The sequence below is a fragment of the Macaca fascicularis genome, chromosome 7 (genome assembly GCF_037993035.2).
Source record: "Macaca fascicularis isolate 582-1 chromosome 7, T2T-MFA8v1.1".
In the NCBI taxonomy this organism is placed as follows: Eukaryota; Metazoa; Chordata; class Mammalia; order Primates; family Cercopithecidae; genus Macaca; species Macaca fascicularis.
Window position 1 is genome coordinate 20,139,345 of NC_088381.1, and position 25,679 is coordinate 20,165,023.

A 25,679-nucleotide genomic window follows, 5' to 3' on the forward strand; every position below is an offset into this window, starting at 1 on the left:
TTCATATAAATGAAATCATACAATATGTGACTTTTTGTGTTTGGTTTCCTTCATTTGGCATAATGTTTTTAAGGTTCATCCACATTTTAATACATATCAGTACTTTATTCCCTTTTATAGCTCAGTAATATTCCATTGTGTGTACATACTATATTTTATCTATTCATTGACATTTCAGTTGTTTCATTTCAGTTGTTTCTGCCTTTTGACTTTTTGAGAAAGGGTCTTGCTCTGTCATCAAGGCTGAAGTGCAGTGGTGTGATCATAGCTCACTGTGACCTTGAATTCCTGGGTTCAGGTGATCCTCCTGCCTCAGCCTCCAGAGTAGCTAAGACTACAGGTGCACACCACCGTGCCTGGCTAATTTTTTTATTTCCTATTTTGTAGAGATATGTTGTCCAGGTTGGTCTCAAGCAATCCTCCTTCCTTGGCCTAACAAAGAGCTGGGATTACAGGTGTGAGCCATCACCCTCAGCCTTGATTATTGTAAACAGTGTTGCCATGAACATCTGTGTGTATTTGTTTGCGTACCTGTTTTCAGGTTTTTTTTGTTTTGTTTTGTTTTTGAGATAGGATCTCATTCCGACACCCAGGCTGGAGTGCAGTGGCATGAACTTGGCTCATTACAGTCTCAACCTCTGGGGCTCAGGTGATTCTCCCACCTCAGTCTCCTGAGTAGCTGGGACTACAGGTGTGCACCACTATGCCTGGGTAATTTTCTGTATTTTTTTGTGGAGACAAGGTTTTACCATGTTGCCCAGGCTGTTCTTGAACTCCTGGGTTCAAGTGATCTGCCCACCTTGGCCTCCCAAAGAGCTGGGATTACAGGTGTGAGCCACCATGCCCAGCTCTGTTTTTTATTCTTTTGGGTATATATCTAGAAGTAGAAGTGCTGGGTCATGTGGTAATTCTATGTTTAATTTTTTTTTTTTTTTTTTTTGAGACAGACTCTAGCTGTTGTCACCCAGGCTGGAGTGCAATGGCACAATCTCAGCTCACTGAAACTTCCGTTTCCCGGGTTCCAGCAATTCTCCTGCCTCAGCCTCCCGAGTAGCTGAGATTACATGTGCCTGCCACCACAGCTGGCTAATTTTTGTATTTTTAGTAGACACAGGGTTTCACTATGTTGGCCAGGCTGGTCTCGAACTCCTGACCTCAAGTGATCCAACCACCTTGGTTTCCCAAAGTGCTGGGATTACAGGCGTGAGCCAGCCACTGTGCCTGGCCTATGTTTAATTTTTTGAGGAACAAACTGTTTCCACAGTAGCTGTACTATTTTATACTTCCATTAGCACTGTATGAGAGTTCCAGTTTGTCCACATTCTAACACTTTCTCTCTCTTTTTTTTTTTTGGAGACGGAGTCTCGCTCTGTCGCCCAGGCTGGAGTGCAGTGGCCGGATCTCAGCTCACTGCAAGCTCCGCCTCCCGGGTTTATGCCATTCTCCTGCCTCAGCCTCCTGAGTAGCTGGGACTACAGGCGCCCGCCACCTCGCCCGGCTAGTTTTTTTGTATTTTTTAGTAGAGACGGGGTTTCACTGTGTTAGCCAGGATGGTCTCGATCTCCTGACCTCGTGATCCGCCCGTCTCGGCCTCCCAAAGTGCTGGGATTACAGGCTTGAGCCACCGCGCCCAGCCCTCTCTCTTTTTTTTTTTAATGGCTATCCTGGTGGGTGTGAAGTGGTATCTCACTATGGTTTAGATTTGTATATCCCTAAACTAATGAGAGTTAGCATCTTTTCATGTGCTTCTCAGCTACTTACATGTCTTCTTTGGAGAATGTCAATTCAAGTCCTTTGCTCCTTTTTAAACTGTGTTGTCTTTTTGCTGTTATCTTCTGTACTCATCAGATATATCATTTGTAAATACTTTCCCTCTTTCTGTAGTTGTTATTTCACTTTTTGATAATATCCTTTGATGCACAAATATTTTAATTTTGGCGAAGTCTAATTATTTTTTCTTTTGTTGCGTATGCTTTTGTTCTACAAATCCATTGCCAAATTTAAGGTCATTAAGATTTACTCTATGATTTCTTCTAAGAGATTGATAGTTTTAACTCTTATATTTAGGTCATTGATCCATTTTGAGTTAATATTTTCATATGGTATGAGGTAGGGGCGAATGAGTTCTTTTGCAATGTGAATAGCCAGTGGTTTCAGTACCACTTATTGAAGAGACTATTCTTTCTCCATTGAATAGTTTTGACATCCTTGTTGAAAATCAACTGGCCATAGATGTTTAATTCTGGATTCTTGATTCTGTTCTACTGGTCTATATGTTTATACTTATGGCAATACCACAGTTTTGATTACTCTAACTTTGCAATACATTTGGAAATTAGGAAGTTTGAGTCCCCCAGTTTTGTTTTGCTTTTTCAAGATTCTTTTGGCTATTCAGGCCCTCTTACAGTTCCCTATGAATTAGAGGGGTCAGCTTTTCCATTTCTGAAGAAAGGCCATTAAAATTCTGATAGGGATTGCATTAAATCCATAGATCACTTTGGGGAATATTGCCGTCTTAACAATATCATGTCTTCAACATGAACATGAAATGCCTTTCTATTTATATAGGTCCTCTTTAATTTTTTTCTTCTTTTTTGAGACAGGGTCTCACCTTGTCACCCAGGCTAGAGTGCTGGTAGCTAGGCTACAAGCACGCATCACCACATCCAGCTTGTTTTTTTCAAGACAGAGTCTTGCTCTGTCACCCAGGCTGGAGTGTAGTGGTGTGATCTCAGCTCACTGCAACCTCCGCCTCCCGAGTTCAAGCAATTCTCTTGCCTCAGCCTCCTGAGTAGCTGGGATTACAGGCACCTGCCACTGTGCCTGGCTATTTTATTATTATTATTATTATTTAGTAGAGACAGGGTTTTACCATGTTGGCGAGGCTGGTCTCGAACTCCTGACCTTGTGATCTGACTGCCTCAGCTTCCCAAAGTGTTGGGATTACAGGCGTGAGCCACCACGCCGGCCCAGCTTTTTTTTGTTGTTGTTGTTCTTTTTTTAAAATTTTTTGTAGAGACAGGGTTTCTCCATGCTGATCAGGCTGGTCTTGAACTTGTGAGCTTAAGCAGTCTGCCTGCCTCAGCCTCCCAAAGTGTTGGGATGACAGGTGTGAGCCACCGCATCCGGCGCCGGCATTGTTTTATTTTTATTTTATTTTTTATTTTTTAACAAGACAGGATTTCACTCTGTCGCCCAGGCTGGAGTACAGTGGTGCAATCATGGCTCACTGCAGTCTTGGCCTTCCAGGTTCAGGTGATCCTCCTGCCTCAGCCTCCCAAGTAACTAGGAATAAGAGGCGCATGCGACCACACCCGGCTAAGTTTTCTCAAAAATTATTTGTAGACCCCGGGTGCAGCGGCTCATGCCTATAATCCCAACACTTTGGGGTGCCAAGGCGGGTGGATCACCTGAGGTCAGGAGTTCGAGAGTAGCCTGGCCAACATGGTGAAACCCCGTCTCCACTAAAATTACAAAAAAATTAGCTGGGCATGATGGCGAGCACCTGTATTCCCAGCTACTTGGGAGGCTGAGGCAGGAGAATCGCTTGAACCTGGGAGGCGGAGGTTCCGGTGAGCTGAGATTGCGCCACTGCACCCCAGCCTGGGTGACGGAGTGATAATCCATCTCAAAATATATATATTATTTGTAGAGACAGGGCCCTATGTTGCCTAGGCTGGTCTTGAACTTCTTGGTTTAAGCAATCCTTCTGCCTCAGCCTCCCAAAGTGCTGGAATTACAGGCATGAACTACCGCACCTGGCCTTCCTTAATTTCTTTCAGCAATGTTTTGTAGTTTTTGGTGTACAAATCTTTTAACTTCTTGGTTAAATTTGTTCCCAAGCATTTTATTCTTTTGAATGCTATGGAAAATAGAACTGTTTTTATGATTTCCTTTTTCAGTTGTTCATTGCTGGTGTATACAAACACAATCAGGCCAGACACCGTGGCTCATGCCTATAATCCCAGCACTTTGGAAGGCCGAGGTGACAGGATCACTTGAAGCCAGGAGTTCGAGAACAGCCTAGTCAATATGGCAATACCCTGTCTCTACAAAAAATTAGTCAGTTGTGGTGGCACATGCCTGTGGTCCTACCTACTTCGGAGGCTCAGGTGGGAGGATCACTCGAGCCTGGGAGGCAGAAGTTTCAATGAGCTGAGATCATGCCAGTGCACTCCAGCCTGGGCAACACAGCAAGACCTTGTCTTAAAAAAATCTTTAAACAAATTTTTTAAAAATTAATTTTAAAAGCCTGGGCAGTGGCTTATGCCTATAACCCCAGAACTTTGGGAGGCTGAGGTAGGAGGATCACTTGAGCCCAGGAATTCAAGACCAGCCTGGGCAACATGGCAAAACCCCATCTCTACAAAAAGTACAAAAAGTAGCTGGATGTGGTGGTATATGCCTATAGTCCCAGCTACTTGGGAGGATGAGGTGGAAGGATTGCTGCAGCACAGGAGGTCAAGGCTGCAGTGAGCCATGATGGCACAACTGCACTCAAGCCTGGGTGACAGAATAAGACCCTATCTCAGCAAAAAATTATTTTATAGAAATGAGGTCTTGCTATGTTGACCACACTGGTCTTGAACTCCTGGCCTCAAATCATCCTCCCGCCTCAGCCTCTCAAAGTGCCAGGATTATAGGTACAAGACACTGAGCCCGGCCCACAAGGTTTTTGTGAGTTGATCTTTCTTTTTTCTTTTTTTTTTTTTTTTGAGACAGGGTCTTGCTCTATAACCCAGGCTAAAGTACAGTGATGTGATCACCAGTCACTGCAACCTTGACCTCCTATACTCAAGCTATCATCCTCCCTCAGCCTCCCAATTAGCTGGGACTACAGGTGCGTGCCAACATGCCTGGCTACTTTAAAAATTTTTTTTTTGTAGAGACAGTATCTCCCTATGTTGTCCAGGCTTGTCTCAAACTCCAGGGCTCAAGTGATCCTGCCATCTCAGCTTCCCAAAATGCTGAGATTGGCCGGGCGCGGTGGCTCAAGCCTGTAATCCCAGCACTTTGGGAGGCCGAGACGGGCGGATCACGAGGTCAGGAGATCGAGACCATCCTGGCTAACATGGTGAAACCCCGTCTCTACTAAAAATACAAAAAACTAGCCGGGCGTGGTGGCGGGCGCCTGTAGTCCCAGCTACTCGGAGGCTGAGGCAGGAGAATGGCGTGAACCTGGGAGGCGGAGCTTGCAGTGAGCCGAGATCGCGCCACTGCACTCCAGCCTGGGTGACACAGCGCGAGACTCCGTCTCAAAAAAAAAAAAAAAAAAAAAAAAAATGCTGAGATTACAGGCATGAGCCACAGCGCCCAGTCTGAGTTCATCTTGTACCCTGCAACTCTGCTAAATTTGTTCATTAGTTTTAATAGCCGTTTCTTTTTTATTTTTTTATTTTTATTTTTTTTTTGAGACTTCTTTGTGATTTTATATATGGGACCATGTCCTCTGTGAACAGAGATACTTTTAATTCTTCCTTTTCGATATTTTTTTTTTTCTTGCCTAAAACTCCTGGTACGATATTGAATAGCAGTGGTTGAAGCCGGCATCTTTGTCTTGTTCCAAATCTTGGAGGGAAAGCCTTTAGTGTTTCACTACTGAGTATGATGTGTGCTTTGGCTTTCATAAATGCCCTTTATCATGTTCATGAAGTTCCCTTCCATTCCTAGTTTGCTGAGTGTTTTTATCATGAAAGGGTGTTGGATTTTGTCAAATGTTTTTCTGTGTCAACTTAGATGATCGTGGTTTTTTTTCTCTTTCTAATAATGTAGCGTATTACAATGACCAGTTTTCTTGTATTGAATCACTCTCGCATTCCTGAGATAAATCTCACTAGCCTTAGTGTATAATTCTTTTATTGTGCTGTCGGATTTGGTTTGCTAGCATTTTGTTCAAGACTTTTGCCTCTATAATTAAGGGATATTGGTTTCTTCTCCTACAGTGTCATTGTCTGAAATGTGGTATCTGGCCTCAAGAAAATGTTTCCTTCTCTTCAGTTTTTTTGGAAGAGCGTGAGTAGACTGGGTTACTTCTTTAAATATGTGGTAGAATTCACCAGTGAAGTCATCTGGTTTTAGACTTTTTGTTGTTTGAAGGTTTTTGTTACTAATCTTTTTTGGCTGGGCGCACTGGCTCACACCTATAACCCTAGCACTTTGGGAGGCCAAGGCAGGTGAATTACTTGAGGCCAGAAGTTCAAGACTAGCCTAGCCAACATGGTGAAACCCTGTCTCTACCAAAAATACAAAAATTAGCTGGGTGTGGTGGCGGGCGCCTGTAATCCCAGCTACTTGGAAGGCTGAGACAGGAGAATCGTTAGAATGTGGGAGGCAGAGGTTGCAGTGAGCTGAGATGATGCCACTGCACTCCACTCCAGCCTAGGCAACAGAGCAAGACTGTCTCAAAAAAAAAAAAAAAAAAAAAAAACCCACACTAATAACACTAATAATAATAATTTAATTTTTTCCTTGTTAAAGGTATGTTCAGACTTTCTACTTTTGATTCAGTTTTTGTAGATTTGTGTGTTTCTAGGAATTCATCCATTTCAACTAGCTTATCTAATTTGTTGGCATACAATTGTTCATAGTACTCTCTTATAATCCTTTTTATATCTTTAAAATCAATAGCAACGTCCCTGCTTTTATCCCTGATCTGAGTTATTTGCGTTTTCTCTCTCTTCTTCTCAGTCTAGCTAAAGGTTTGCCAATTTTGTTAATCTTTTCAAAGAACCAACTTTTAGTTTCATTGATTCTTCTATTGTTTTTCCTTTTTCTTTATCTCCACTCTAATTTTTATTTCCTTTTTTTTTTTTTTTTTTTTTTTTTGAGATGGTCTCTCTCTGTCACCCAGGCTGCAGTGCAATGGGTTGACATCGGCTCACTGCAACCTCCGCCTCCCAGGTTCAAGTGATTCTCCTGCCTCAGCCTCCTGAGTAGCTGGGACTATAGGCGCATGCCACCACGCCAGGCTAATTTTTTTTTTTTTTTTGTATCTTTAGTAGACATGGAGTTTCACCATGTTGGCCAGGCTGGTCTCGAACTCCTGACCTCATGATCCACCCGTCTCGACCTCCCAAAGTGCTGGGATTACAGGCATGAGCCACCACGCCTGGCTCCTTTTGCTTTTTGAGTTTAGTTTACTCTTCTTTTTCTAGTTCCATAAGGTATAAATTAGATTCTTGATTTCAGATTATTTTTTCTTTCTTTTCTTTTCTTTTTCTTTTTTTTCTTTTTTTTTGAGACAGGGGTCTCTCTCTACCACCCAGGCTAGAGTGCAATGGTACAATCTCAGCTCAATGCAACCTCTCCCTTCCAGGCATAAGCTCTCCTCCCACCTCAGCCTCCCAAGCACCCGGGATTACGGGTATGCACCACCACACTTGCCTAATTCTAACGTTTTTCTGTAGAGATGAAGTCTCACTATATTGCCCAGACTGGTCTTGAACTATTGGGCTCAAGCGATCCTCCCACTTTGGCCTCCCAAAGTGTTGGGATTACAAATGTGAGCCACTACACCTGGCCTTTTTTAAAAATTTAAATATTGGCCGGGCGCGGTGGCTCAAGCCTGTAATCCCAGCACTTTGGGAGGCCGAGACGGGCGGATCACGAGGTCAGGAGATCGAGACCATCCTGGCTAACACGGTGAAACCCCGTCTCTACTAAAAAATACAAAAAACTAGCCAGGCGCGGTGGTGGGCGCCTGTAGTCCCAGCTACTCGGGAGGCTGAGGCAGGAGAATGGCGTGAACCCGGGAGGCGGAGCTTGCAGTGAGCTGAGATCCGGCCACTGCACTCCAGCCTGGGCGGCAGAGCGAGACTCCATCTCAAAAAAAAAAAAAAAAAAAAAAAAAATTTAAATATTTATAGCTATAAAGTTCTCTCTGAGCACTAATTTTGCTGCATCCCATACCATCTGGTATGTTTTCATTTTCATTCATCTCAAAGTATAATCTAATTTCCCTTGTGATTTCTTCTTTGACTCATTCGTCATTTAAGAGTATGTTGTTGGCTGGGCACAGTGGCTCATGCCTGTAATCCTAGCACTTTGGGAGACCGAGGCCAGCAGATCTCTTGAGCTCAGCCTGGGCAACATGGTGAAACTCTGTCTCTACAAAAAAAAAAAAAAAAAGCAAAAAAAAAGCAAAAATTAGCTGGTTGTGGTGGTGTATGCCTGTAGTCCAGCTACTCAGGGGGTGAGTAGCTGGAGGTCGAGGTTGCAGTGAGCCATGACCGTACCACTGCACTCCAGCCTGGGTGACAGAGTGAGACGCTGTCTCAAAAAAAAGAACAACAACAAAAAAACTATGTTGTTTCACCCACAAAAATTAAAAATAAAAATGGAGGCCAGGCGTGGTAGCTCACACCTGTAATCCCAGAACTTTGGAAGGCCGAGGCAGGTGGATCACCTGAGGTCAGGAGTTTGAGACCAGCCTGGCCAACATGGTGAAACCTCGTCGCTATTAAAAATACAAAAATTACTTGGGCATGGTGGCACGCACCTGTAGTCCCAGCTACTCGGGAGGTTGAGGTGGGAGAATCACTTAAATGCAGGAGGTTGCAGTGAGCCGAGATCATGCCACTGCACTCCAGCCTGGACGACAGAGTGAGAATCTGTCTCAAAAAAATAAAAAGGAAAAAGAATATGTTGTTTAATTTCTATATTTGTGAATTTTCCAGTTTTCTGTTATTAATTCTAGCATCACTCCATTGTGGTTGGAGAAGATCTTTTGTATGATTTCAACTTTTTTAAATTTATGGAGACTTGTTTTGTGGCCTAACATATGGTCTATCCTGGAGGATATTTCATGTACCTGTGAGAAGCATCTGCATTCTGCAGTTGTTGGATGGAATGGTCTATATATGTCTGTTAGGTCTAGTTGTTTTGTAGTGTTCTAGTTCCTTACTAATTTTCTTCTTCTTCTTTTTTTTTTTTTTTAATAGAGACGGGATGTCACTCTGTCACCCAGGCTGGAGTACAGTGGCACAATCACAGCACACTACAACAGCCTTGACTTCCTGGGCTCAAGGAATCCTCTCACCCTAGCTCCATGGGTAGCTGGGACTACAGGCATGTGCCACCATGCCCAATTAATTTTTTAATTTTTTGTAGAAACAGGGTCTCACTATGTTACCCAGGCTGGTCTCAGATTCCTAGACTTAAGCGATATGCCTATTTGTCCTGTCTTGTCCTCCCAAAGTGCTGGGATTTCCTTACTAATTTCCTCTTTTTTTTTTCTTTTGAGATGGAGTCTCACTCTGTCGCCCAGGCTGGAGTGCAGTGGCACGATCTCGGCTCACTGCAAGCTTCACCTCCCAGATTCACGCCATTCTCCTGCCTTAGCCTCCTGAGTAGCTGGGACTACAGGAGCCTGCCACCACGTCTGGCTAATTTTTTTGTATTTTTAGTAGAGATAGGGTTTTACCATGTTAGCCAGGGTGGTCTCGATCTCCTGACCTCGTGATCCACCTGCCTCTGCCTTCCAAAGTGCTGGGATTACAGGTGTGAGCTACCACGCCCGGCCATTTTCTTACTAATTTTCTGATGAGTTGTTCTGTCCATTGTTAAAAGTGAGTATTGGCTGGGCACAGTGGCTCATGCCTGTAATAATAGCATTTTGGCTGAGGCAGGAGGATCACTTAAACCCAGGAGGTCAAGGCTGCAGTGAACTGTGATCACACCACTCCAGCCTGAGCAACAGAGTAAGACTCTGTCTCTAAAAATAAAATAAATAAAAGTAGGTATTGAAGTCTCCAATTACTATTGCAGAATTCTTCCTTCAATTCTGTCAGTGTTCGCGTCATGTATTTTGGGGCTCCGTTATTTGGTATGTATGTGTTTATAATTGTTTTATCTTCCAACAAATTCACCTCATTATCAATATATGACTTTCTCTTACCTGTAACAACTCTTTTTTAAAGAGACAGGGTCTTGCTATGTTCCCCAGTTGGAGTACTCCTGGGCTCAAGCAATCCTCCCACTTCAGCCTCCCAAGTAACTAAGACTGCAGGTAAGCACCTGTGCACCCAGCTTCCCTTGTAACAATTTTTTTACTTAAAGACTATTTTGTCTAATATTGGTATAGCTACTTCAACTCTCTTTTCGTTACTATTTGCATAAAATAGCTTTTTCTATCCTTTTACTTTCAACCTATTTGTGTCTTTGGACCTAATGTGAGACTCTTGTCAAATATAAGACACCTGGTATACACACACACGCGCAAGGAAAGGTGGAAATCTGTTAGAAAACAAAACAACATGAGAGAATATTACTAAAATTAGTTAAAGGTATAAGTTGGAAGTCTGTCTTATTAGACTTTTGTTTATAATTATAATTGATATTATAATTAAATATTGACATTGTTAGAGTAAATAATATATATATTTTTTTGAGACAGAGTTTCGCTCTTGTCACCTATGCTGGAGTGCAGTAGCACGATCTCAGCTCACTGCATCCTCCGCCTCCCAAGTTCAAGGGATTCTACTGCCTCAGCCTCCCGAGTAGCTGGGATTACAGGTGCCTGCCACCATGCCTGGCTAATTTTTGTATTTTTTAGTAGAGACAAGGTTTCACCATGTTGGCCAGGCTGGTCTTGAACTCCTGACCTCAAGTGATCCACCCTCCTCGGCCTCCCAAAGTACTGGGATTATAGGCGTGAGCCACCATGCCCAGGCGTTAAGAGTATAAACTATAAATTAATAAGTTAAAAACATAAAACACTACTATATTTTCCTAAATGTTGATTGCTTTTCTTCTGCTCACCTTATTACAATAGTCTTGCAATGAGAAAACTGTTGGAGTTTTCTATTTTTATTTTTTTATTTTTAAGACAAGGTATCAGTCTGTCACCCAGGCTGGAGTGCAGTGGCACAGTCTCGGTTCACTGCAACCTCCACCTCCCAGGCTCAGGTGATCCTCCCACTGCAGCCTTCCAAATAGCTGGCACCCCAGGTGCATGCCACCATACCTGGCTAATTTTTTTTTTTTTTTTTTTTTTTTTTTTTTTGAGACGGAGTCTCGCTCTGCCGCCCAGGCTGGAGTGCAGTGGCCCGATCTCAGCTCACTGCAAGCTCCGCCTCCCGGGTTCACGCCATTCTCCTGCCTCAGCCTCCCGAGTAGCTGGGACTACAGACGCCCGCCACCGCACCCGGCTAGTTTTTTGTATTTTTTAGTAGAGACGGGGTTTCACCGTGTTAGCCAGGATGGTCTCGATCTCCTGACCTCGTGATCCGCCCGTCTCGGCCTCCCAAAGTGCTGGGATTACAGGCTTGAGCCACCGCGCCTGGCCCTTTTTTTTTTTTTTGGTAGAGATGGGGTTCTGCCATGTTGCCCAGACTGATCCTGAACTCTTGAACTCAAGTGATCTGCCAGCCTCAGCCTCCCAAAGTGCTGGGATTACAGGTGTGAGCCACCAAGACTGGCTGAATTTTTGTTTGTTTAATTTTTATTTTTTTAGAGATAGAGTCTCACTGTGTCACCCAGGCTGGAGTGTAGTGGCACGATCTTGGCTCACTGCAACTTCCACCTCCCCAGTTCTAGCAATTCTCCTGCCTCAGCCTCCTGAGTAGCTGGGATTACAGATGTGCACCACCACACCCAGCTAACTTTTTTCTATTTTTAGTAGAGACGGATTTCACCATATTGGCCAGGCTGGTCTCGAACTCCTGAGCTCGGGCAATCCACCCGCCTTGGCTTCTCAAAGTGCTAGGATTGCAGGCGTTAGCCACCGCGCCTGGCCTTAAAATTTTGACTGTAAGTAATATTGCATTTTCTATAAAAACATTTAAGAATTGCAAATTAGAAAATAAACCAATTCAACTTTAAATAAATAAATAGAGTCTCTTGTAGACACTTTAAAAAGTGCATTGTGGGCCGGGCGCGGTGGCTCATGCCTGTAATCCCAGCACTTTGGGAGGCCGAGGCAGGCAGATCACAAGGTCAAGAGATTAAGACCATCCTGGCCAACATGGTGAAACCCCGTCTCTACTAAAAAATACAAAAATTGACTGGGTATGGTGGCACGCACCTGTAGTCCCAGCTATTCGGGAGGCTGAGGCAGGAGAACTGCCTGAAGCTGGGAAGTGGAGGTTGCAGTAAGCCAAGATTGTGCCATTGCACTCCAGCCTGGCAACAGAGCGAAACTCCATCTCAAAAAAAAGAAAAAAAGAAAAAAAAAAGTGCATTCTGGCCGGGTGTGGTGGCCCACACCTGTAACCCTAGCACCTCTGGGAGGCCAAGGTGGGTGGATCACCTGAGGTCAGGAGTTCGAGACCAGCCTGGCCAACATGGCGAAATCCCATCTCTACTAAAAATACAAAACTTAGCTGGACATGGTGGCACTCCAGCCTGGGTGACAGAGTGAAACTCCATCTCAAAAAAAAAAAAAAAAAAAAGTGCATTCTGAGACCAGGCACAGGTTGTTCATTTGCCTTACAATGTTTTTAAGGAATGCTCTCTGCACAGCCACTTTTCTGCCCTGAGTTAGAGTTAGACAAAACAAAGGTAGGCACTTTGTGTCAATCCTTCAAGTAGCCCACCAACAAATTAGAACAGACAAAATTCTTTGAGAATAAGGTCTTCTCTGCTCCCTCTGGAACCAGGAACCAGGGTCCTACATTGAGAACATGGGCTGCCATCTTCAAGAGTACAACCAAGCCAGGGAGGCGGGGTGGGGCAAGAGTGAGTAAAAATGCTGCAAAGCTTTTCTGCCATTTTTAGGTTGCCTCTTCCTGGATTCAGCATTCTCCTGGTTACTGCAAATCTTTTACTATTCTCCAGAGTTCTCAAAATGTTGGTTCTGACAGTTTCTTCTTACTTTTTGGTGTTTCTGTGGATGAACAAGCCCTTAGAGTTACCTACCACATGATTTAATTTTTACATTTAGATTTCTGATCCATATGGAGTTTATCCTAGTATACAGTGTGGGTTCAATTTTAATTGTTGTCAAATGGCTATTCAATTACCCCCAGTCTATTTACTAAAAAGTCTTTCTGGATGGGTGTGGTGGCTCACACCAGTAATCCCAGCACTTTGGGAGGCTGAGGCGGGTGGATCACCTGAGGTCAGGAGTTCAAGACCAGCCTGGGCAACATGGCAAAACCCCATCTTTACTAAAAATACAAAAATTAGCCAGGCGTGGTGGCTGGTGCCTGTAATCCCAGCTACTCAGGAGGCTGAGGCAGGGAGAACTGCTTGAACCCGAGAGACAGAGGTTGCAGTGAACTGAGATCCTGCCACTGCACTCCAGCTTGGGTGAGAGAGTGAGACTCTGTCTCAAAAAAAGTCTTTCTGTCATACTTGTAACGCCAGTGCTTTGAGAAGCCAAGGCAAGAGGATGGTTTGAGCCCAGGAGTTCCCGACTGCAGTGAACTATGATCACAAAAATCAAAACTAAAATGACGTTTTATAGAATGATTTAAAATGTGGTAGGGCTAGTATTTGCTTGTATTTGCTTGCTCTTCTTTTCAGGGTTTTCTTCACTTCTCTCTCTCTCTCTTTTTTCTGTGGTAGAATCTTACTCTGTCCACCCAGGATGGAGCACAGTGGTGTGATCATAGCTCACCGCAGCCTTGAACTCCTGGGTTCAAGTGATCCTCCCGCTTCAACATCCCAAGTAGATGAGACTACAGGCACACACCACCATGCATAGCTTTTTTTTTTTCCCGGAGAGATGGGGATCTCACTATGTTGCAGAGGCTAGTCCTTTTTTTTTTTTTTGAGATGGAGGCTCACTCTGTCACCCAGGCTGAAGTGCAGTGGCGAGATCTTGGCTCACTGTAAGCTCCGCCTCCCAGGTTCATGCCATTCTCCTGCCTCAGCCACCCAAGTAGCTGGGACTACAGGCACCCACCACCACGCCCGGCTAATTTTTTGTATTTTTAGTAGAGATGGGGTTTCAGCATGTTAGCCAGGATGGTCTCGATCTCCTGACCTTGTGATCTGCCCCTCTCGGCCTCCCAAAGTTCTGGGATTACAGGTGTGAGCCACTGCACCTGGCCTGCACAGGCTAGTCTTGAACTCCTGGCCTCAGCAATCCTCCTGCCTCAGCCTCAAGAGTTGCTGGGATTACAAACGTGAGCCACTGCACCCAACTCACTCTTCACTGTTCTTGCTTATTTTTCAATGAAAACTTCAGAAGTGATTTGATTTTAGAAAAACCGTATTTTTATTGGGATTATGTTGAATTAATTACCTTAGGAAGGAGTGATATTTCTATGATGTTTAGTTGGCCTACGCAATTATCCTTTTTTTTTTTCCTTTTTTTTTTTTGAGATGGAGTCTCACTCTGTCACCCAGGCTGGAGTGCAGTGGCGTGATCTTGGCTCACAGCAACCTCTGCCTCCCGGGCTCAAGTAATTCTCCTGCCTTAGACTCCCAAGTAGCTGGGACTACAGGCACATACCACCATGCTCGGCTAACGTTTGTTTTTTTTGTTTGTTTGTTTTTTGTTTTTTTGTTTTTTGTTTTTTGTTTTTTGAGATGGAGTCTCACTCTGTTGCCAGGCCGGAGTGTAGTGGCATGATCTTGGCTCACTGCAACGTCTGCCTCCCAGGTTCAAGCGATTCTCCTGCCTCTGCCTCCTAGGTAGCTGGGACTACAGGTGCACATCACCATGCCCATCTAATTTTGGTATTTTTAGTACAGACAGGGTTTCACCATGTTGGTCAGGATGGTCTCTATCTCTTGACCTTGTGATCCGCCCACCTAGCCCTGCCAAAGTGCTGGGATTACAGGCGTGAGCCACTGCACCCGGTCGTATTTTTTTTTTTTCAGTAGCGACAGGGTTTCGCCATGTTGGCCAGGCTTGTCTCAAACTCCTAACCTCAGGTGATCCACCTGCCACGGCCTCCCAAAGTGCTGGAATAACAGACACGACCCACCACGCCCAGCCACTAATTATACATTTTTAAGGGTACTTCTGTGTCTTTGTGGATTGCCTAACTAGCTTTTTAATTTACTACTTTCTTATATTCTAGGAAGCATGGGCATGGGGGCAGATAGAAGGGTAAAAAATAAGAGTATCCATACCTGCAGATGCCTGTGCCTGGGCATCAGTGTGGCGCTGGCAGACTCTACTCAAGAATTCACTCACTTGACGTAGGGAAAGGGCATTATGCAGTGTTTCCAGAGGGTAGATGGTGGGCACCATGGAACACCCTTCAAATCCTGTTTGAAAAGAGATGGGCAAAGTCAATGTTATTCCTGCCAGATATACCCCAACTGGCCAAGGAAGCATGGAGAGTCCCTGAGAAGCATCAGGAGAGTCCGTGGCTTTTGGAGTGTGGGGTATCCAAGACTCTTAGGAGAGGGAACTCTTTAGAGCCCCTAGGGGAGTCTCTTTTTCTCACTTTCAGATTTCCTAAAACATCTACCTGCTAAGGCCTCCAGGTAAATCAAATCACCTCTCATGCTACCTATGGAGAGCTTGCAATGTCCCATGGAAAAATAAACAGAATCCCAGTAGGGTAAGCACCAACATTGTCCTCACACTTTCTGGGGGAATAAAACAAGGATCCAGAGGTAAGGGGTGAAACTGCAGATCTAACATGAGATAGGGAGGTCAGGGAACTGGGAAGAAACAGCAGATTTCGGGTATCATGAATAAGAGAACCAGATTAAGGAGAAGGACATGGAATCTGAGAAGGGGTTCATGCAAATTTAGGATGTCGGTAGAAAGGCTAGAATACTTGGATGCAAACTGGAGGGCATGCAATACACATGAAGCTCAGCCCAGGAAAACCACATGCATGAACAGGATGGGGATGGAAGTTCTTTCTTGATAGTTTCCATCACATCAAAGCTTCACCCTTCTGATCTACTGGAAAACCCCAGACTTGCTAGGATCTTTGTACTTCATCAGAAAAATGAGGCAAATGCCCTAGAAAAAAGAAAAAGCACTGATTTTCTGCTCGAAACTCAAGAATTCCAATGCAGGTCTATCAGTATGGGTAGGGCCAAGGGTAAACATAAATATGTAACCCTAATACTAGGCACTGGTGATGGAAAAAATGTCCCCAATGGAGGATCAAGAAAAACACATCCCAACCACTTTCTCAGTCCCCAATCTTTCCTATGCCTCCTCAACATCTCCTTAAAGGGACTAAGGATATGCGGGACAATAATGTCTATACAAGACAGCTTCCCATTCACCAGTGACTAAAGCCCGTAACTCAAAAGGGTTATAACCTGACCACCTTCTAAGCTCTGTCCTTTGTTTGCCCCAAGGATACAATTGCGGCTTCTGTGCCTCAATTTCCCCCATGATCTTGTGGCAGGAGGGCAGGAAAGTTACTGTCTCTAGCTCCTCAGAGTGGCTAGAAAAACATTTGGATTTGAAGATGGTGGCAGTAGAGTGTTAGAGTGATAAGAACAGATTCCAAGGCAAGAGATTACTCCTGTATTGAACAGAACTGGGGAATGAGTAACATTAGGAGGTGGTGAGAAAGGAGAATAGGAAGGAATGAGCAGCCAATGCTACAGCTACCAGGCAGTCCGGCCCCAATCCCATCCAAGCCACTAAATGCAAGTTACATAACCTCAGGGCAAACAGGAGAAAGAAACAGGTGGGCTCTCCTGCCAGAAGTGCAATAAGCAAAGCAGTCAGTCCCAGCCAGGGTAGTGGCAGCAGCCAGCTTGGTGGCAGGGGGTACCGTAGAGGCACTCGGGATCATCCTGGCCTGAGCGCAGCCAGTTCCGGAAGAGGCGCAGGTGGTAGGAGCACTGGTGCAGGTGATGCGCCAGCGTGGCATCCAAGGAGACTGGCCGGCCCCCTGTACAGTCAGAGGAAAAACTGCGCAGCAACCGGACCACAGGGTGCTGGTCATCCAGCAGCTCTGGAGGGGGTGAGGGGACCACGGCAGGAAGCACAAAGATAGAGAAAGAGAAGAGGGAGAGACAATGAGGGGGGCACTGACTAGCACAAGCATTACTGGGAGGTGGGGACACTCAGATCCAAGGTGAGCTAAGAGAGAAGCAGAGATGGTCAGAGCCACTGGGCATCTCTTGCAGGGAAGAAGAGTGGTGTCATCACACAACGAGTCTGAAAGAAGGGATAAGTGAGACCTCATCATACAGCAATGTCCTCCCCTTCCTCCTTGAGCATAATTGAGTCGGTGCTTGTAGACAGCAGTCACATCGTTGTGAACAGGGGTGAGCTGGCAGTTTTGTGGCTGGGAGTCTTGACTACAGCTTCAAGATCCCTCATCATTGGATGAACCCTACTTAGGGCCTGCATTCTCAGGTGAATGGATTTATGAAGTAGGGATAAAAATGAAAAGCTCAAAGTCACTCAGAGTGTCAAGGATAGCATTGAGTATCAAGATAGTCAAGCTAAAAAGGCTGTTTTTTAGGGCAGGTCTTCTGGACCACACTCTAAGATAGCCAAAGACAGGGATGGTATTAGGCAGCTGGCACAGGAGACTGACAGGAAACCAGAATGTAGAACTCCTTTAAAATGATTTGTGTGGAAAATGGAATCAATATGTGAAAATACCAATATTGACTAACCATCCTTGACCTTACTGTTGTTTAAACAATCACTTAAAAAAAAAAAAGTACACATAAAACTCAGGACTCAGAGATACTGTATCCATTACGAAGCTGAAAGTTAGATAAAATTTTACATTTTCTTCCCACTGCTGGTGAGTCTAACTGCACGTTTTTCAGCTGGTGAGTAGAAAAGCTTTGATTCTGAACCCCTCATTTTAGCTACTTGGCAAACTTTGTGGATGCATGTAATTGAGCTACAAAAGGTTGAAGGCAGTCAAAGGCATGCGGAGCCGGGTGTAAGAGGAACAACAGGGAAAGATCTTAGAGAAAAGGTATGGGATCTTAAGACATGATGTGAGGATGGACAAGAACTTGAGTACAGGATGTTGGTATAGAGAAGGTAGAATCAAGGCAGCTGAGGATGACTGCTCAAAACTCCCAGACCAGAACTGACTCCACAAGGTGATCCCATGAGACTGTGGTCTTCAGAGACCTTAGCTTGGATGTCAGGACAGATTTCAGCTCTACCTAGGCTAGTCTTGTGAGCACTAACTGTATGTACCAACGGTCACATAGTTACATGGGTCCCTAGAAGATAATGGGCTTGACAAATCCAGTGGTCACACGCCGACATTAGGGATGAGCGTGAGCCACAGTCTTTCCCACTTTATTAATTTACTTTGGTGAGTTCAGTGTACAGTTTAGTAACAGGCTATACTTGTGTGCTGGATATAGTTACAGGATATAACAGCAGCTTATCACGGACAGAGGCAGGGATAGGCTGAGGGCTGCCCTCCCATCAAAGTGTGAAGACACACTGCCTTGCCTCTTTTCCAAAGCCAGGTCCAGTATGTCTAGCTGCTGTTTCAAAGCCAGATATCATGGCAAGGAGATGGTGATGACAGAGCTGCTGTGACTTATCTGCAACTACAGACAAAACATCCACTTTGTAATTGCTGGTCAGTCAAGCAAGATCTTGGCCATGGAGGAGAGCCTTCATATTTCTTGAGGGTCAAATTGAATCTACATAATCTTCCTCAGCAAGTGACATACAGTTCCAAATTTCTGCTGTTGTCAACAGGTAGAACCCAGATTCTGGCTTCTTAAGCATATTAGCCTCCAAGCTCCAGCACAAGAAAAACAAAGGAGGCCACAAGACCCCTGAGGAAGTGTGCAGGGTATTGGAGATCTTAAATTTGTTTTCCTGCACAATACCTGCATTATCCAGCTCTTTTTTCCTCACCTCCTTTTGGCAGAATTAAATCTTCTTCAATGGGTGAGGCTGCTAAACAGGGCTTCGGGGAGCTGGAGGTACATAGGTCTGAGGGTCTGTTTTATGGACTTGGTTCTTTTCTTATGGCACCTAAGAACTAGGAGATATGTGATTTAGTTCTGATTTGAGTAGCCCACGTTCCTCGTACTATACTGTGGACCCTAAGTCCAAGTCCCAGGCTGTGCTATTGATGCATCAGGTTCTATTCTGGAGATGGCTGTGGCACATGAAGGACAGAAGAGCTTGAAGCTCAATGAGCGGGCACACCCATGAGGCTCTGAATGGGAACTCCTGCCACAGGCACAATTGGGAGCCTGGGGGCAGGGATAAACTGAGCCAGCATAGGCTAGTCAACCTAGGGAGAGATTTCAGCAGTGCCTTGTGAAGATGTACAACCTGACTGGGCTAAAATCTAGCAGCTGTCACTTGCTAGGCAATAGGAGATTAGCACATAGAGGTTTTCTAGTCTAATTTTACTTCCCTCAGAGAGTCTTAGCTCTTGAATAGAAGAAAACCATACCTAAAAAACTAGATTTACCTTGAAGACAAAATATAATACAGAGAGAAAAATAAGGATACCAAGGATAAAACTTTGAAAGAGAGTGAGCCTCGGTTCTCCTGCTATACCCTACAAAGACACCATACCCCTCAATTTATGGTTTACAGAGATCTCCAAGCCCTCCCACCGCAGTGTGGGCAGACCCGGTTCTTCAATGTTCTTAAAATATTATTCATTCCTAAGCTCCCCCAGAATCCCCAGCAGACATCTCAACTCTTCAAACTTCTCTGCGATAGCTTTACCATAGGTAGGCTGGTGCCACATGGAAACTACACTTAAAAACTCAAGGTACGGTCCTTTTTCTTTTACCTACTACCTCCTACTCCTTTCTTTTTATTTTTTATCCCAAAGCAACCTGGGCTGTTGTTTTCTAGGCCCAAGCACTAGGTTAGTAGTAACATAAAGCAAATGTCAGGAGCACAAGAGCCACACAAAATACACATAATGGCAGGAGAAAGAAATATGGAGATGGGAAACTATATACTCAAGACTAACATCCATATAAGTAGGCTTAGGAGCTGGGAACTGCAGTGTTGCTCCAAAAGAGGAACAAACTAGTCATCCACATCCACCCCAACAAAAGAGTTGGAGAAAAAACAGAAAGATCAAAGTTATATAAGCTGAGGAATTGGGGGTATTGGGGAAGAGAAGAAATGGAATCAATCTAGGAAACACTATTCCCATTCTAAGAAGGGGAACCATCATATCTGTACACAGCCTGGCAGTCATGTGATAGGAAAGGGAGAGGTTTAATCAGTGTTTTGGTGGTGATGCTGACAGAAGTGACATAATGGTGATGACGGTGATTATGGAAGTAAGACCCTGAGTTGCCACAGGGATGGGGCAGTCAGGCTGCAACCAAGACTAAGGCTGTCACAAGGAAACCATCCCAGGAGGGACACTTAGTGAGTAGCTCATTCAGAGACAGCAGGGTGTCAACACAGTGGAAGGAGAGGCAAAGTCAGTGTCAAAACTCAGAGTCAAGTGTCTAGAGGTGACATGGTGAGGAGGAATGACATTGAGTCAGAAGCAAACGTACCGTTAGTCGGATGCTTTGCAAACGACACAGAAAATCGTTTTACGGCCGGGACAAACAAGAGCTCTGGGGAGAAAAGACATCATGGGGATTATACCCACCCTTGTCCCCACCCTCTGTTCTGGAGTTTGCCCACAAGATAGTCTGTTCTTTAAAGTTAGTTATCTTTCCTGCTCCCCTCCCCTTCCCTGGGATTTCTAACTAACACATGTCAATCTCTTTTCCTTTGGTAAATCTCTTAGGAATCTATGTGTCATCTCTACTACAATACACTCCTACAAACAACCCTAATTTTACCACTGTGTCCTCTTTCTGGTCATTTGGAAATAAAATCTTCACAGAAATTTTCATCCCTTACCCCAGTCTCTTTCCATATTATCTTTTCTGCCTTAGCTGAGCAACATTGCCTTCCCTAAACCCAATTTGCTGGATTTTATTTGAGGTTTCACTACATTCTTCCCAACCATGCATCATCCTCCTTGGTCCTTACCCCTACAGGCCAGAATCCAGGAAAGAGTACAGACTGATGCAGCAGGACTGTTATGTGGGAGATTATGAAGGGATAAGCATAAATAAGTAGTATTTTTATGGCAAGAGGGAATGCAAATGGAGGGGTGGAAGGGGTCCTGGTGCCTTCTCCTATCTATTACTGATGAAGAAAACTTGTTATAAGGCCAGTGTCATCTTAAGCATGAATAGTTCTTGAGCTATGTCCTTGCTGAGAGACAAGTGAAAAAAGGAGTTATCCCCCAAAACCCACCCACATACCATCTCGGTGCTTCAGACTGGCAGGTGGTAGCTTTTTGCCATGGCTGCGGGCGTAGTCCTGAAGATTCGGGGCGCTGGAGGAGCCACCCAGCACTGTGGTGCTGAACAGCCCTGTGCACTGTGAGCCTGCAAGGCCGGGAGTGTGTTAGTAGCCACGTAAAGCCACAACTATCACACAGAACTATACACAACTTCACATGATAACATCAAGACACACACAGCCATTCACAGCCACCACCATGTGGCCATTCCACATAACCACAAATGGCTTTACACTTCTGCATAGTCACAGTGGGCAAGCAAAAGGGGGATTCTTCTGAAGAGCTACATGGCAGAGACAAGAGGCCACTACAAATGCAGGGTTAGTCATATTAGGGGATTCAACACACTGAAAGGGATAGACTGTGCTCTCCAGGTGGCTCTCAGAAATGCTCAAATTATAGGTAGGTCCCTCTAGATTCCCCCTAGATTTAATTGGGCACCCCTTACCCTGGATATATAGCTTAAGAAACTCAGAAATCTAGTCCTTGTAGGTTTGAAAGGAAAAGCCTTTGACTGAAGCTAGAGACTGATTCTGAACACTCAGCTGGCACCCTTCCGATCCTTCCTAAGCTTTTCATCCAACATCCCCTCCCTTCAGGCCTTTTTACCTTTCCCAAGAATGAAAGTATGAGGCTCACAATTTTTTTTTAAGACAGGATCTAATTCTGTTGCCCAGGCTGGAGTGCAGTGGCACAATCATAGCTCACTGCAGCCTTGGTCTCCCAGGCTCAAGTGATCCTCCCATCTCAGCTTCCCAAGTAGATGGGATTGCAAGCATACACCATCATGCCTGGACAATTTTTTTTGTTTTCAGTAGGAACGAGGTCTCACTATGTTGCCCAGTTGGTCTCCCGAGCTCAAGTGACCCTCCCACCTTGGCCTCCCATAATGCTGGGATTATAGGTGTGAGCCACAGCCCCCTGTCTCATTGAATGTTTTAAGCTAGAAGGGACTCAGAGATCATCCAGTTCAACTTTCATATTTTAGAGATGAGGAAACCGAGATCCAAAAGGGACCTCCTTTGCTCAAGGTCACATAGTTTTTTAGAAGTTAAGCTGGACTAGAATACAGGTCTCCTGACTCTGAGGACCAACTGTATTGTTAGAAAATAAATAACTATTTTTCAGGTACCAGCACAGTTTCTGAGGTCAAGATGGACACAAATTGAAGGGCATGTGAAGAATCAATTGATTGTATGTAAAGCATGCCCATTATGTGATGAGCACCCTACTAAGAAGGAATACAGGAAATAACAACAAAAAGGTATGTTTTTTCTGCTCTCAAAAGTGTATTATCTCATAAGCCTATGCTCAAAGCCAGTTGCCCACACATATAAATTCAAAGAAAGCAAAGAGAACTCCATTGCCAATGAGAGGATTAAATAAAATTTGAATAATCTCTGAAGTATGGAATAAATCAGACCAGTCACTGTCTCCAACATTTGATCTAGAGGAGGGTTAGGACTCCACGGTCCCTTCTCCTACTACAGCCTATAAGGACAGAGTGGTCAAGAGGAAACAAGACTGACACCCAAGTTCTCAGGATTTGCCTCCCTATTTCCAAATCCATCTTAGCCAAGACCCTGGATTTGGCTTGTGACTTAACATTCATAGGGTTTCCCTATGGATGGAGTGGAAAGGAGTTCAATTCCCTTGAGGCCACCAAGAAGGGACCATGGTTTCAGAGGTCCCAGGATTTCGGGGTCACCAGAGCAATCAGGAAGTTCAGATGGCTGATGATTCCGACCCAGGAATTCAGGACCTCTCCTCTATACAGCAACTTCCTCCACCTTTCATGTTCAAACAGGCTCTGGAATGAGATTCCAGAGAGTAATAACAGTTGCTAAATGAGACTGCTTTTCTTCAGCAAAGCTAAAACTAGCTGGCTCTATCCCAGACCACCCCAAGCTTTGTCCTACATACACTTCCTCCACTGAATACTTTTCTAGTGCAGTCATGCCAACTCTGTTCTGCCCAGTCCTCAGATCATCTCAGAGGGTGGTCTCTACCTTACCACCACCATCTGCCAACCAGTTTCATGTCCATATTTCTGCCTTGTTCTTTAAAGCATTCCCATGGCCCACTTAACTGGGCTAGACACACCTATCCTCTTTTATAGTCTGTCTGGAACCTATTCTTTACTGGGACTTCTGGGAAGAGAGGCCCATGTCATAGATCTACACTATTGTTCTTTCGGTTTTTGTTTTGTTTTGTTTTTCTTTTTCTTTTTGTGTTTTTGAGATGGCGTGTCACTCTGTCACCCAGGCTGGAGTATAGTGGGCACAATCACAGCTCACTGCAACCTCCATCTTCTGGATTCAAGCAATTCTTGTGTCTCAACCTCCCAGTAGCTGGGATTACAGGCATGCGTCACCATGCTCAGCTAATTTTTGTATTTTAAGTAGAGATGGGGTTTCACTATGTTGGCCAGGCTAGTCTCAGAACTCCTGACCTCAAGTGATCTGCTTTCCTCGGCCTCCCAAAGTGCTGGAATTATAGGCATGAGCCACTGCGCCTGGCCAGATCTACATACTTGTCATTTATTTCTCCTGCCCCAAACCATCTTTCTCATTTCAGGAATGTAGAAGGCAACTTATTCTCATAAAATTAGCCTGGAAAGTTACCAAAACCTTTCTCCCTCTTGCTAGTCCAAAAGCTGACCATTTTGGGGTCAAGAAAATGGGTGCCAAGGACAAAAGCAACAGAAAAATTAGAGGCGCTAAAGAGAATGATAGGACAAGATAGAAAGAGCAAGGGGACCAAGTCCAGACCCCACACAATCATGTCTGACCTCCAGTTCTAGTTACTGGCTCACAAGGCACTGTGCTCAGAGATAGTTCCTCCCAAGGACCGCCCCCCACCCAAAGAATACAATACCCTCTGAGGCTTGGTCCTTCCTGCCGTCTGTGCTCTCACAAAAAGTTGAATGATGTTCTCTACCCCTTTCCAGGGATCCAAAAATCAAGAGACATTTCCTCAAAGTCCTGAGAGATGCCTCTGCCACTACACCAGTCTCAGACTTGTCAATTTTCCAGAAGGAAGGGGAAAAAGTTACAGGATTAGGAGATGATGGAGGAAAGGGCAAGGTGGTAGGAAGGGCAAGAGTGGGGATGTAAAAAACACTGGTTTCAGAGGAAGACATGGCACAATTCTTCAAATGAGGAATACGACATTTATGAGGGTTGCAAGTACCTCTATTTATAGCTCTGTCTCTGATAACTCTGAAGGTTCAGAGTCTCCATGGCCCCTTAAGGTCTGGGCTAGACTGGAGGGACAGATAAGGAATGAGAGGGAAAGCCAGAAAAATGCCCTTTGGCCAGGGAAATGTGATTGGTATAGAAAACCAAGAGATAAACACCTTTCTGGGATGGAACAATCATCTGAGATCCAAGTTCATATCTAACTATGGCTTCTCCCACTTCATCCTCCCTACCCCCACCTGATGATATTCCACTGACTGGATGGTTCCAAACCCCATGACAAAGGTTTCCCACAATACAACTCTGGAGAACAGACAGACAACTTTTCCAACAATAGGTGAGAAATGCTGGCGAAGCCATACCTAAGCCACTCTGCTTCATTTCTGTGGGTGGCCGTGAAGATGAAAAGAGCCGGTAGCCACCAGGCCTTGAGGATGAAGTCTCAGAAAGTACCTGCAGAAAAAGGACTCTATAATTAATCATTTTGCCACCTCAACCCAAAAGCATAAAACCCAGGTCCTGAATTCCTGTCCCTACAAAGCCAAGCAATGTTAGAAAGTTTGGAAGAACCAAAGGATTTATAGGAGAAGAGGGATGAAAAGGGAACAGAAAATGCACTTTATGGAGGGAACTGTCTGGGGCATCTTTCTATACTAGAAGCCACTTCTATTTTCAACATCCCTTTCCCCAGAGCCCTCCCATTCCCAATCTGAGTGGGAAATCATTATTCAACCCATTCCTAGTTCTCAGCAGAGCGGTTTCCTAATTGTATCCATCCCCCCACAAGACTCAGAAAGCCAATCACAATGGCTCAGCCACAAATAAGAAAGTCTGGCCACCCTCTCTTCTTTCCATGGAACAGCTGTGGCTACTGCAACCGTACTACATTTCTTGTTCGAACCAAGCAGCCCTCCCCTCCAACTATCTCACCCCTAGAAACATGAAACAGAATTCTTACAATGCCCACAAGGGCCCAATCACACAACCCCCAATACACACACATCCCAACTAGATAGTGTCTGAGTCCCTAGATCCCAAAAGGCAAAGACAGAAGGTAAAACAGGAAGGTGAGGTAGGGAGGGACACCTGTGTGCAGGATGCCAGGTGAGTGGTGGACACAGCCCGGGGCTGTAGGCCGATGGCTGGGGAAGGCCGGGGGAGGTCTCCCGACCTCCTGCGGCGCCGTCCCCGCAAGGGGATGAGGTCCAGGTTCCCCGTGCACTGCATGTTCATGACCTGCAATCAGACCGGGTGGAAAGCCGGTCACGGCTCCTTTAAACCCCAGGATCCCAAAAGTCCCAGTGCCCACAGGGCAGAG

At 44.9% G+C, this 25,679-nt stretch overlaps 1 non-coding gene across 50 annotated transcripts in view; it reads right to left on the reverse strand.

Annotated features, from left to right (window-relative positions):
- LOC101867431 (inositol hexakisphosphate and diphosphoinositol-pentakisphosphate kinase 1) overlaps positions 1-25,679 on the reverse strand; it is a 61,182-nt gene that overhangs the window by 13,714 nt on the left and 21,789 nt on the right. For 8 of the 50 annotated variants that reach the window (XR_012414884.1, XR_012414879.1, XR_012414883.1 and 5 more), the window contains 3 exons: positions 24,724-24,814; positions 21,121-21,246; positions 15,025-15,162 (listed from right to left, as the gene is read on the reverse strand). This is a non-coding gene — a transcript (inositol hexakisphosphate and diphosphoinositol-pentakisphosphate kinase 1). Of the gene's footprint in view, positions 1-12,411; positions 12,824-15,024; positions 15,163-16,646; positions 16,830-20,355; positions 20,419-21,120; positions 21,247-24,723; positions 24,815-25,447; positions 25,598-25,679 lie in introns of those variants that run through there. The other 42 variants (XR_010587795.1, XR_012414859.1, XR_012414870.1 and 39 more) reach the window with 16 other exon arrangements.